This window comes from Macaca nemestrina, chromosome 8, assembly GCF_043159975.1.
Source record: "Macaca nemestrina isolate mMacNem1 chromosome 8, mMacNem.hap1, whole genome shotgun sequence".
Taxonomy (NCBI): domain Eukaryota; kingdom Metazoa; phylum Chordata; class Mammalia; order Primates; family Cercopithecidae; genus Macaca; species Macaca nemestrina.
Genome location: NC_092132.1, coordinates 68,753,054 through 68,763,866, shown reverse-complemented (window position 1 = coordinate 68,763,866; position 10,813 = coordinate 68,753,054).

Sequence of the window (10,813 nt, the reverse complement as noted above, 5' to 3'; positions counted from 1 at the left end):
GGCAAAGGATATGAACAGACATTTCTCAAAAGAAGACATGCATACAGCCAACAGACACATGAAAAAATGCTCGTTATCACTGGCCATCAGAGAAATGCAAATCAAAACCACAATGAGATACCATCTCACACCAGTTAGAATGGCAATCATTAAAAAGTCAGGAAACAACAGGTGCTGGAGAGGATGTGGAGAAATAGGAACACTTTTACACTGTTGGTGGTACTGTAAACTAGTTCAACCATTATGGAAAACAGTATGGCGATTCCTCAAGGATCTAGAACTAGAAGTACCATATGACCCAGCCATCCCATTACTGGGTATATACCCAAAGGATTATAAATCATGCTGCTATAAAGACACATGCACACATATGTTCATTGCGGCACTATTCACAATAGCAAAGACTTGGAATCAACCCAAATGTCCATCAGTGACAGACTGGATTAAGAAAATGTGGCACATATACACCATGGAATACTATGCAGCCATAAAAAATGAGTTAATGTCCTTTGTAGGGACATGGAAGAAGCTGGAAACCATCATTCTCAGCAAACTATCGCAAGAACAGAAAAGCAAACACTGCATGTTCTCACTCATAGGTGGGAACTGAACAATGAGATCATATGTAACAAAGTATACATATGTAACAAACTTGCGCATTATGCACATGTATTCTAGAACTTAAAGTATACAAAAAAAAAAAAAAAGAAAGAAACTTGGAACTAAAAAAAAAAAAAAAAAAAAAAGATTTTAATATTTTGAAGAATTGTTCCCGTGAATTGTGAAACATTTGTTTGTAACCATCAGCAACACAGAAAAAGTAAGTTTAGTTATGTTTGTGTGATGGTTAATTTTAGGCGTCGACTTGACTGGATTAAGGAATTCCCATAGAGCTGGTGTGTCTATGAAGGTGTTTCCAGAAAAGATTGGTGTGTGAGTTGGTGGAGTGAGTGGGGGCCAATCCGCCCTCAATGTGGACCATCCAATCAGTTGGGGACCCAGATAGAACAGAAAGTTAGAGAAAAGGTAATTTCCTTACATTCTCTCTCTCCTGGAGCTAGCATGCTTTTCTTCTGCTGCCCTTAGACATCAGAACTTCAAGATCTCTGGCCTTTAGACTCAGACTTGCACCAGTGGTCCCTGGGTTCTCTGGCCTTGGACTGAAAATTATACCATGGACTTCCCTGGTTCTGAGGCCTTTGAATATACACTGAGCCACACTTCCAGCTTCCCTGGTTCTCTAGCTTGCAGATGGCCTATTGCGGGACTTCTCAGCCTCCATACTTCTGGGAGCCAATTCCCTTAATTTAGCCCTGATTAATACAGTTTGAGAGAGTTGTTGCTTCCTAGAGCTCTGTGGGAGAAAAGGGGAAAACACAAAAAAAGTTTTGGGGGTTATGTTTCCATTCATGTTTCTGTGGATTTGATCAGCCTCTTTTATTGAGTCAGAAAATTCAGTATTCTTAATTATTTATGTTTGATTTTTCTAAATTAATTTGCACATTTAATATAATTCTCAATTTTAAATAAACACAACTGAATTTTTTTTCATAGCCTGACAGACATTGGCAACAAATAATAATTAATCTAGAAAAGCAAACAGGCAAGGATATTAAAGTATGAGTCATGAGGGTGTGTACTAACATAAAATATTGCAATTTATTAAAATTAAAGCAATGATAACTAAATAGTGTAGTATTTTAGCCAGATGTACAAACTTCTAGACAGATGTACAAACCAAGAGAATAAGATAATAAATTCAAGAATAACATACACATACATATACTATATATGTTAATATGTGTATGTGAATACATATGTATATATGATTAAAGGAAGCACCAAATAATATGTAAATAAATGGTACTGGTACCATTTATTAGCATTTGAAAAACTATAAGTCAACACTCTATACATGCTAATTTAAAGTGTCTGATTAATTACAAAAAACTAGCCAAAACAACTGAAAAACTACCAAAAAATGATTTTATACTTATAGAACTCTGAAGTATTAAACACTTTATAAAATTTGAAATTATAGGTATAGCCACAAAGAAATATATTGACAAATTTGACCATTCTCCTGGTGAAGAAAAATTAATGTAAAATAAAAAGAATGCAGCCAAAGAAGGATATTTGCAGGAAGCGTTAAGGCTATATAAAGAATTCTTACAAATAGAATAAAATCAGAAATATAGACAAAAGACATTATATATAATTCAGACAAAATAGAGTATATTTTAGTAATTAGAACTCAAACAGGGAAAAAATAATTATTATATCTTCTTGTCAAAGAAATGCAAATTAACAAGGAGGCAGTATTATTAAATCAGATAAATTTTTAACATTCAGACTCAATGTTAGTATTACTGTCAGCCTCAGTGCCCATTTGAATTGATAAATAATAATGTAGATTAAAAACTAGAATTATCTTTCAAACTACAAAAATATTTATTTCTTTTGATACAAAAGCAAATTTCTTGAAACTTTACATATGTAAGTTTTTATTGCAGACTCATTTGTTTTTTTAAAAATAATTCTGTTTTTCTAATTCCAAAATAAGACAAGCTCTTTAGAGAAAAATGTTAAAAGCCAAGAAGAAAAATAAATTAATAATCACTCAAAATCCCACCATTAAAAATTAACGACAAAATTTGGTAAATTAAATTTCCTTAATATTTTCCTAGGTATACAAAATGTTATATCGTTGAGCTCATAATATATAAATTTGTGTAATACAGTTTTTGCTTTACTTTTTATTTTTAAGTCATTAGAAAGTTGGTAAGAATAATTTTAATGATATATAATTCATTCTTGTATATTTCCATACTTTATTTTACTATTTCTTTGTAATTGGACATTAAATTACAATTTTTCAACATTTAAACAAATGCATTCTATGGTAACAAAAGTTTCAAAAAAATCCAAAAGTATAATAATATAAGTGGTTAAAACAGAATGAATCAGTCTGGTGCGCGGGCTCACGCCTGTAATCCCAGCACTTTGGGAGGCCAAGGTGGGAAGATCACAAGGTCAGGAGTTCAATACCAGTCTAGCCAACATGGTGAAACTCCATTTTTACTAAAAATACAAAAATTAGTCGGACATGGTGGTGGGTGCCTGTAATCCCCGCTACTCGGGAGGCTGAGGCAGGAGACTCTCTTGAACTGAGGAGGCAGATGTTGCAGTGAGCCCAAGATCGTGCCACTGCACTGGGCAACAGAGTTTCAAAAATAAAATAAAATAAGATAAAATAAAACAAAATAACATAAAATAAAATAATCCATCCATGATCAAATTAATGAAAACTGCAGTACAATGGAAATAAGCTTATGATACAGTGTCCATCCATCAAATTGCAGCTCAGGGCTTAATTATTTTAAGAAACTTTTCCTAGTACATTACATTAAGGAGATGCTTACCTCACTTTCATTTAATATGTAGAACTTCCTGGCTTGTCCATGCTTTGTAGTTCCAGTTTTACAGTGCCTCTTTTTTAGTTGTCCTGTGGGCACCCCAGGACATGTTAATGGTATGACTGGCTGAGTAAAATCTGCTAATGAAAAGACTGAATAAGAGTAGCAAAGCTTTGCTCATGTTCTCCATCTCTCTCTCTCTCTCTCTCTTTTTTTTTTTTTTTCCAGGTAGTGGTTTTCCTTTTTCTTGTTAGTGCCATGTAGGCATACATTAATCATGGTTTTCTGAGTTAGGAACAAATGATTTTCAAAAGATTTGGAAAATACACCGCCTTAATTCTATCATGAGGTTCCATGCAGAGAGCAACAGTTCAGTGTGAAGAGTCAACACTGTAGATTATTGACTTCGTATTTGCCTTGGCAGACGGAGCATCAAAGTCAATCTCAAAAATCAGCATTTCCATCAGAAGACATCTCTGATAACAGGTCATAGACAGGCCTGTTTTTATTATTAATGCCAAATTAGAAGAGGAAATAATGCCTAATATCTCGCTTGAAAGCAACATTTACTACATACAGCTTAGACCATGAAATTTGGGTTTAACTTCAGCAATAATAATCTAGTATGATAATTTTTTTGTATCTAGCAGTTAGAAGGTCCTAACAAGGTGAAGTTAGACAAGAAGTCTGAAACCATTTTTCATCAAGTTCATTTCACTCGTGAATTAATAGGGTAGAAGATCTATGTGTGTTCACTCTCTCCTTTTGCCTGTTTCACCCAAGCATCCTGCAGATGACTGTACTATGCCCTACGCAGCGACACTTTGGCTGCCCAAATCATTCGAGACATCTTGGCTTATTTTGACTGTGCCACAGTCAATCAAGGCATGTACACTTTGCTTGTAACTGTCAACAGAAAGGGCGCCTTGTGGTCACACACGAGGGCACAAGTGACCCAAGTCAAAGGACAAGGAAAAGATGGAATATTTGTTATTTTTGTCAGTCATAAAGGGAAAGATTTTTGCCTTTCTTTTACTAAAATTATGTATGTCATTGCTCGGCAGACTTCGAAAGAAAGTGGAAAACTTAAAAATGAAAGAATGCAGAAAACATTATAAACATACTTTTGTTGGCTAGATTTTGCTATTTACAAACTGTTTCACTGTTATCATGACTGTGTTATACAAGCGTGCATGTCAGTTTATGCAGCATGTAATTGTTCCTTTAGGGAAATAGTATCTTCACTTAAGGGTGAGAAGAAAAAACACGATTTTTCTTTCTACAAATAGGCAATGATATCTTGCATGAAAGTATACTTTTTTGCTTTGTTTTCACAATTCATGAACATGCGCATATAGACATACATGCATACATACACAACAGGGACAGACGCAGGCTTAAATTGGCTTGATAACGGCATGGCATTCTCAGTAGTCTGCAACATAGATTACATGCCCAGCTTTATACTCCCAAATTAGTTTCATGGTATTAGTTTTTCCCATACTACTCTTTGTTATAATTTTCATCACTAAATATTCCAGTGGATTATACATTTCATAAGGAGATGGGATCTTATTCAACGTTGTAGCCCACAATGTAGGAAAAAATGTTAATCCCATGGTATTTATAAAAAGAAAATTATATTTAATTTTAAATTTTGTTTATAGACTATTTCTTCTACATATAAAACCAAGCTTTTTAAAATTTAATTTTTATAAACTCAACAAGTTTATATAATGTTCTAAATTATATCTCTTCTTTAAAAAATTTCCCTCAGATTTGAGTCTGATTCTTAGAATTTTCAAAATTATATAGGTTTTATTGAAAATATCATTTATTAGTGTAATATGCCAAAAATGTAACTTTTCAAATGGCAAACTGATATATACTTAGAGGCATTAAAATCTCCTATAAATTGATGATAATGATGGGTAATATTTATTGAGTGCTTATACCTGTGCCATTTCACAGGATATTTAACAATCCTCTATTGAGTCATCTATCTCTGTTATTATAATACCCATTGTATAGAAAAAGAACACTAGGCCCGAGAAAGTTAATTAACGGTCTAGGGTCACACCACCATATCAACTGGAGCTAGAATTCTCTCTCTTTTCACTGATCCCAATGCTTCCACTCTTATGTACTTTGCTCTACAGTTTGCTTAATAATATGTGTGTGCCTTTCTGACATCTCTGTCTCCTCCCTAACATGTACTAGCAAACTGCATTTATTATCTTCCTGTTTTTATGGTTACCTAGAGTTTGTCTCAGTGGTTGTAAATGGTTTTCACATAATCTGCAACTCTGATGAGTAACAGAAAAAGGCAATTTTTAATAAAAGCCTTTTTGAATAAAAGCGAATGCAACAGAAATAATAGAAGCGATTATTGATAAAAGTACAGAAAGTTAGGCACTGAATCCTATCCTGAGGGTAAAAAGCAATAATTTCTCTCAAAGTATCATAAGTTTATACTTGATCTTTAACAATGGTATGTAAATACAACAACCACAACTAAGGAATACGCTCTTGGAAAGAAGGACATAATCAATAATTCCTATTAATGTTACAGAAACATGTAATTCAAAATATCATATTTTCACATGGAATACTTGGATTCCACTATACTTGTGCATCTTTTACAAACCCATTGGTAAAAATCATGCCACTGAGAATGGTGGAGGTCTAGACATCATACCACTGAGACAGAGCCTGAAAATCAGACCTGCCACATCCATCATTCTGACAGCTAGCCTGGATTGTCTAACTCCGGATACATCTACTCTTCTTCAGAAACAAGTAGCCAAAGTCAGTTGACTTTGGTCAAGGACGCTTTCTCCTTATTTCTTAACTAGGAGAGGTGAATGAAGGGCTGTTTCTTCCCCATTGAGACAGAGTATATTTTTACCCCCTTGGATTCAAAGAAAAGAACGTTTTTTGCTATGTGACTGTTAGGAAGCAGCATGACAGTGCTCAAATAGAGGACTGAATCCCATCTCTAGTACTTATCTGCTCTATGAACGTGTACAAGTGTCTTAAAACCTCTCTATGACTCAATTTCCTTTTCTGTAAAGTGGGGATAATAATAGTACCTACCTCAATGGGGAACTATGTGGATAAATGTGACCATTTTAGTAAAGCACTTATCACCATGCCTGGTACATGGTGAGCACTCAGTGAACATTAACTTTGCTTCCCAACAGTCAGCAATGTCTAAAATGGTGGCTAAAAGCATTGGTGTGCTTATTTCCCATAGAATTCAGCAGTCTTGCTCTACTGACTTTCATCTGCCAAACTCTTAGTAAATGAACTGCTTCATTTCATGCTGAACGTAGACACAGAAAGGTATCCTGGTGAAACTAGAGGATATTATGCTAAGTGAAATAAGCCGGGCACAAAGGGACAAGTACTGCATGATCCCACTTATATAATATATCTAAAGGAGTCAAATTCCTAGAAGCAGAGGGTAGAATGGTGGTTACCAGGGACTAGAGGGAGAGAGAAGTGGGGAGTTGGTTTTTAATGGATGTACTCAGTTATGCAAGAAGAAAAAGCTCTAAAGACCTATTTACCTCATTGTGTTTATAGCTAATACTGTACTGAACAACTAAACACTTCTTAAGAGGTTGTATTAATCCATTTTCACACTGCCGATAAAGACATACCTGAGACTGAGTAATTTATAAAGTAAAAGAGGTTTAATGGACTCATAGCTCCATGCGGATGGGGAAGCCTAAGAATCATGGTGGAAGGTCAAAAGCACTTCTTACCTGGCTGGGCGAGAGAGAATCAGGGAGGGCGAGAGAGAATCAGGGAGCCAAGCAAAAGGGGTTTCCCCTTATAAAATCATCAGATCTCAAGAGACTGTTCACTACCACCAGAATAGTACGGGAGAAACCGCCCCCATGATTCAATTATCTCACACTGGGTCCCTCCCACACACACACAAATTATGGGAGCTACATTTCAATATGAGATTTGGGCGGGGACACAGCCAAACCATATCAGAGGTTAAATCTCATGTTAGGTGTTTTCTAACCACAGCAAAAGAAAAAAATAGAAATAACGAAAAAAAAGGAAGGAAGAAGGAAAAAGGAAATGAAGGAAGAAGGAGCCTGAGCTGGTATCCCTCCAATTCCTGGGCCAAAAGTAGAAGTATGCGCTTCAAATGCTTTCCATTTGTTTTTATTAAATCCGTTTAAAAAATGAGAGTCTCAAAAGATACTTTCAAAACCTACGTTAGAGTTAAAAGTTATCTGACACTTTGAGCTAGATTCTCCCAATCTGTCAGCTGCTGTGTGTTAGAGAAATTTTATGCCCTGAAACAGTTGGGGCACACAATAATTCCTAAGTGTGACTTCCAGGAACACCTACTTTACACAATACCAGTATTAAGCATCTAAACTCCTAAGCTTTAAAATACAAGAATAATCCAATCAACACAATGAAGATTTTAAGGGAGCTGTGACTCCAGTAATTTCAAAGTTATGTCATCTAATTGTATAACATCCTCATCTTTTCCTGAACATTTATTTCTCAGATTAAATGGAAGTATATAAATTGGTATGTGGGATTTGGAAAAATAATTTGTGGTTCTCCTAAATATAAATGGTAACACTATAAGCTATTATAAAAAAAAAAATTAAAGGGGGCAGCAAAGAATATAGTCACAAGAATTAGAAATGCATAGCAGAATAATTACAAGTTTATGTAATGCATTCTGTCATTTCTCATAATACATGGATGAGACTTCTCATAGAAAAAAGTCTATAAGCACATTTGCTCACAATTTTAGTCCTAAATTTAGTAAGGGAGTGTCTTCACTAGCCTTATAAAGTCAGAGGGAAACAGCTCTACCCTTCAAATAAAGATCATGGTGATTAAACACTTAAAAAGCAAAGAAGTCGGGTAGCTTTAAGTTGACCAATGTAGGTAGTCTTTGATGGTTTATTTTTTTATCCCTGAATACAAATACAAATGTTAAAAAAGACAAAGATTTTGAATGTCTTCATATGCAGATTTACTGTGACGTCTCAAAATTTTTAATACTATTGGACCTTTTATTTTTTGATATATTATAAAACATCTTCTAACGTGATATGATTTACTGCTGGAAATTAAATTTTAAGGTATTTCAGAAACATAAATATATAAGGTAAATTAATTTTAACCTAAAAATATTAAATAGAATATTTGCAAATCTAATATCAGCATAGTTATTAGAATATGTTTAAAAATAGGCATGTACATTTCCATACCTATCAAACACTTAATAAAAGATGACTCCTCAGGACAATTTGCAAACTGGTTTCATCTAGATATATGTTGGTGTAAATCAGGAACTTTCAGTTCACCATTTTTCTAAACAAGTATGCCATAATCTTTGCTAGCTCTGTTTCCATGAGGCCATCATAAATCTACCACACTGTACTGTCTTCTCAGAATGCAGTCAAAGATTCAAGTACTTGAAAGTATAGAGAGCTATACATACAGCAAGTCTATCTTCCTAGTCAGTAATCTCAATCACCTGTGGGACATATTTCATTTTAATAAAATCTTAATAGAAATCCCCTCATCATGTGTAAAAGCTAACCCTTTATTATTATACTTTATTGAAAAAGACCTTTTCTATTACCCTAGACAAATGAAATAGGAATGGACAATCTTTTCAATGTATACACATATGTGGTTTGCATGCAATGTCTACTAAATTAGCCAGGAAGGACTATAGTGAACTAAATGCAAACCTTGATTCAAATGGCATAAAACATTTTTCTCAATTTGCCACTGCTGATATTTAATTTGCTTTGATCTAAACCTGCTAACATTATCTAAGTGGATGGAACAACTAAGATTCATTATTATGGATTTACTTTTAATACTGAAGGTGTCTGTTAAAAGACAAGTAAAATAAACGAATAAAAATACTTAATTTTCAGTCTTCAAACTTAAAATGCTATACTGAAACCAGAAAAAAAAAATTAACCTGTTCCTTTTTTGGAATTATATTTTATAGTTTTGTATTTATTGAATGCATTCATAGGCTCCCTTAGGATGTGAAATGTATGGAAATATATGTGCATTACTAAAGAAAGAACTAAATTTATTCTTTCCCCACATCATGCTCTTCTTTGCAGTAGAGGTTTTTAATTCAATACAGAGCTAGAATGAGATGGAGCCAATTTCCTGGTCTATATGTGTGACAAATGCTGAAAGTGGCACAAGATTAACAAATTAGTTGAAGTATAGATCTTAAAAGATTTTTTTCTGTGTCTCTAAATCAAAATTCATACTTTATTTGAAATGAAGCCTTCTTTATAATTCAATAATGAATAAGGATATTTTATTTCTTTGAATTTGAGATGAAAAATGAAATATATGACAACATCCTAGCCACTTTTTAAAGCAAATGTTTTATTTGTAGGAAAGCTTATAAAATTGTATATCTGGAATATGAAATTAGTATAATTATCTAGTATCTTAGATTAATAACTACAATGTATAGTTTGCTAGATCTGTAAAATTACTTTCAAAATAGATAGTTATTCTCAAAATAAAAGCACAAAATGAAAAGCAGAGGTATCATTTATTTAAATCTGTATTTTCATGGTTAAAAATATGCTTAAAAGGAAAAGTCCTAGACAAATACACTTGCTTTTCTAATAACATTTGTTAGCTTGGTTCTAAGTAAAAACTATCAGGCTTGGCTGTTTTACCTAACCTCAGAATCGTGTACTTGATATAATCCAGATATCTAACACCAAACAATAAAAACATCTGCGACAATAAAAGCATGTAACAGTTGTGGAATTGTTTAATTTGGGAGAAATTGCTATGTTTAATAATCACATGTGCATGAATTGATTTCTCCTCTTCGTCAAGAAACTTTTACATTTTGCGAATGATTTTTTTTAAAAATCAACTTAGGATGTGAAAAGCTTTATAAAAGATATTCTGAAATACGTGTTTTGGAATTGGCTCACTCATTCCGCTTTAGAACCTTGTCATGGTCCACCTGTTTTGCTTGGGCTTAAATTATATAAAAATAACAGCATTTTAAAGCAAGCACAATCTTACTTGTTGTACCCAAACATGATAACACGCTTAAAATTCAAGAAGAGCTCTATGCAGGTTGTACCTCTCAGTCACCCAGTCTCCTTTCACATATCTGTTCATGTTGACAGACTATGTCATAATACATCAACAGAAAGATCAGCACAGAAGAACAAAATTTCATCACCTGACAGCAAGAGGAAAACTGATTTTCAGTATTAAGTGTGTAAAAATATACCATTAACTCACTTCCAATAAGTCTACTAGCTTTTAAATATAGGGCATCTGCTATAATCACAAATATATGCTAAAGCAATTAGGTTTATGTATTTGATGTCACCCTT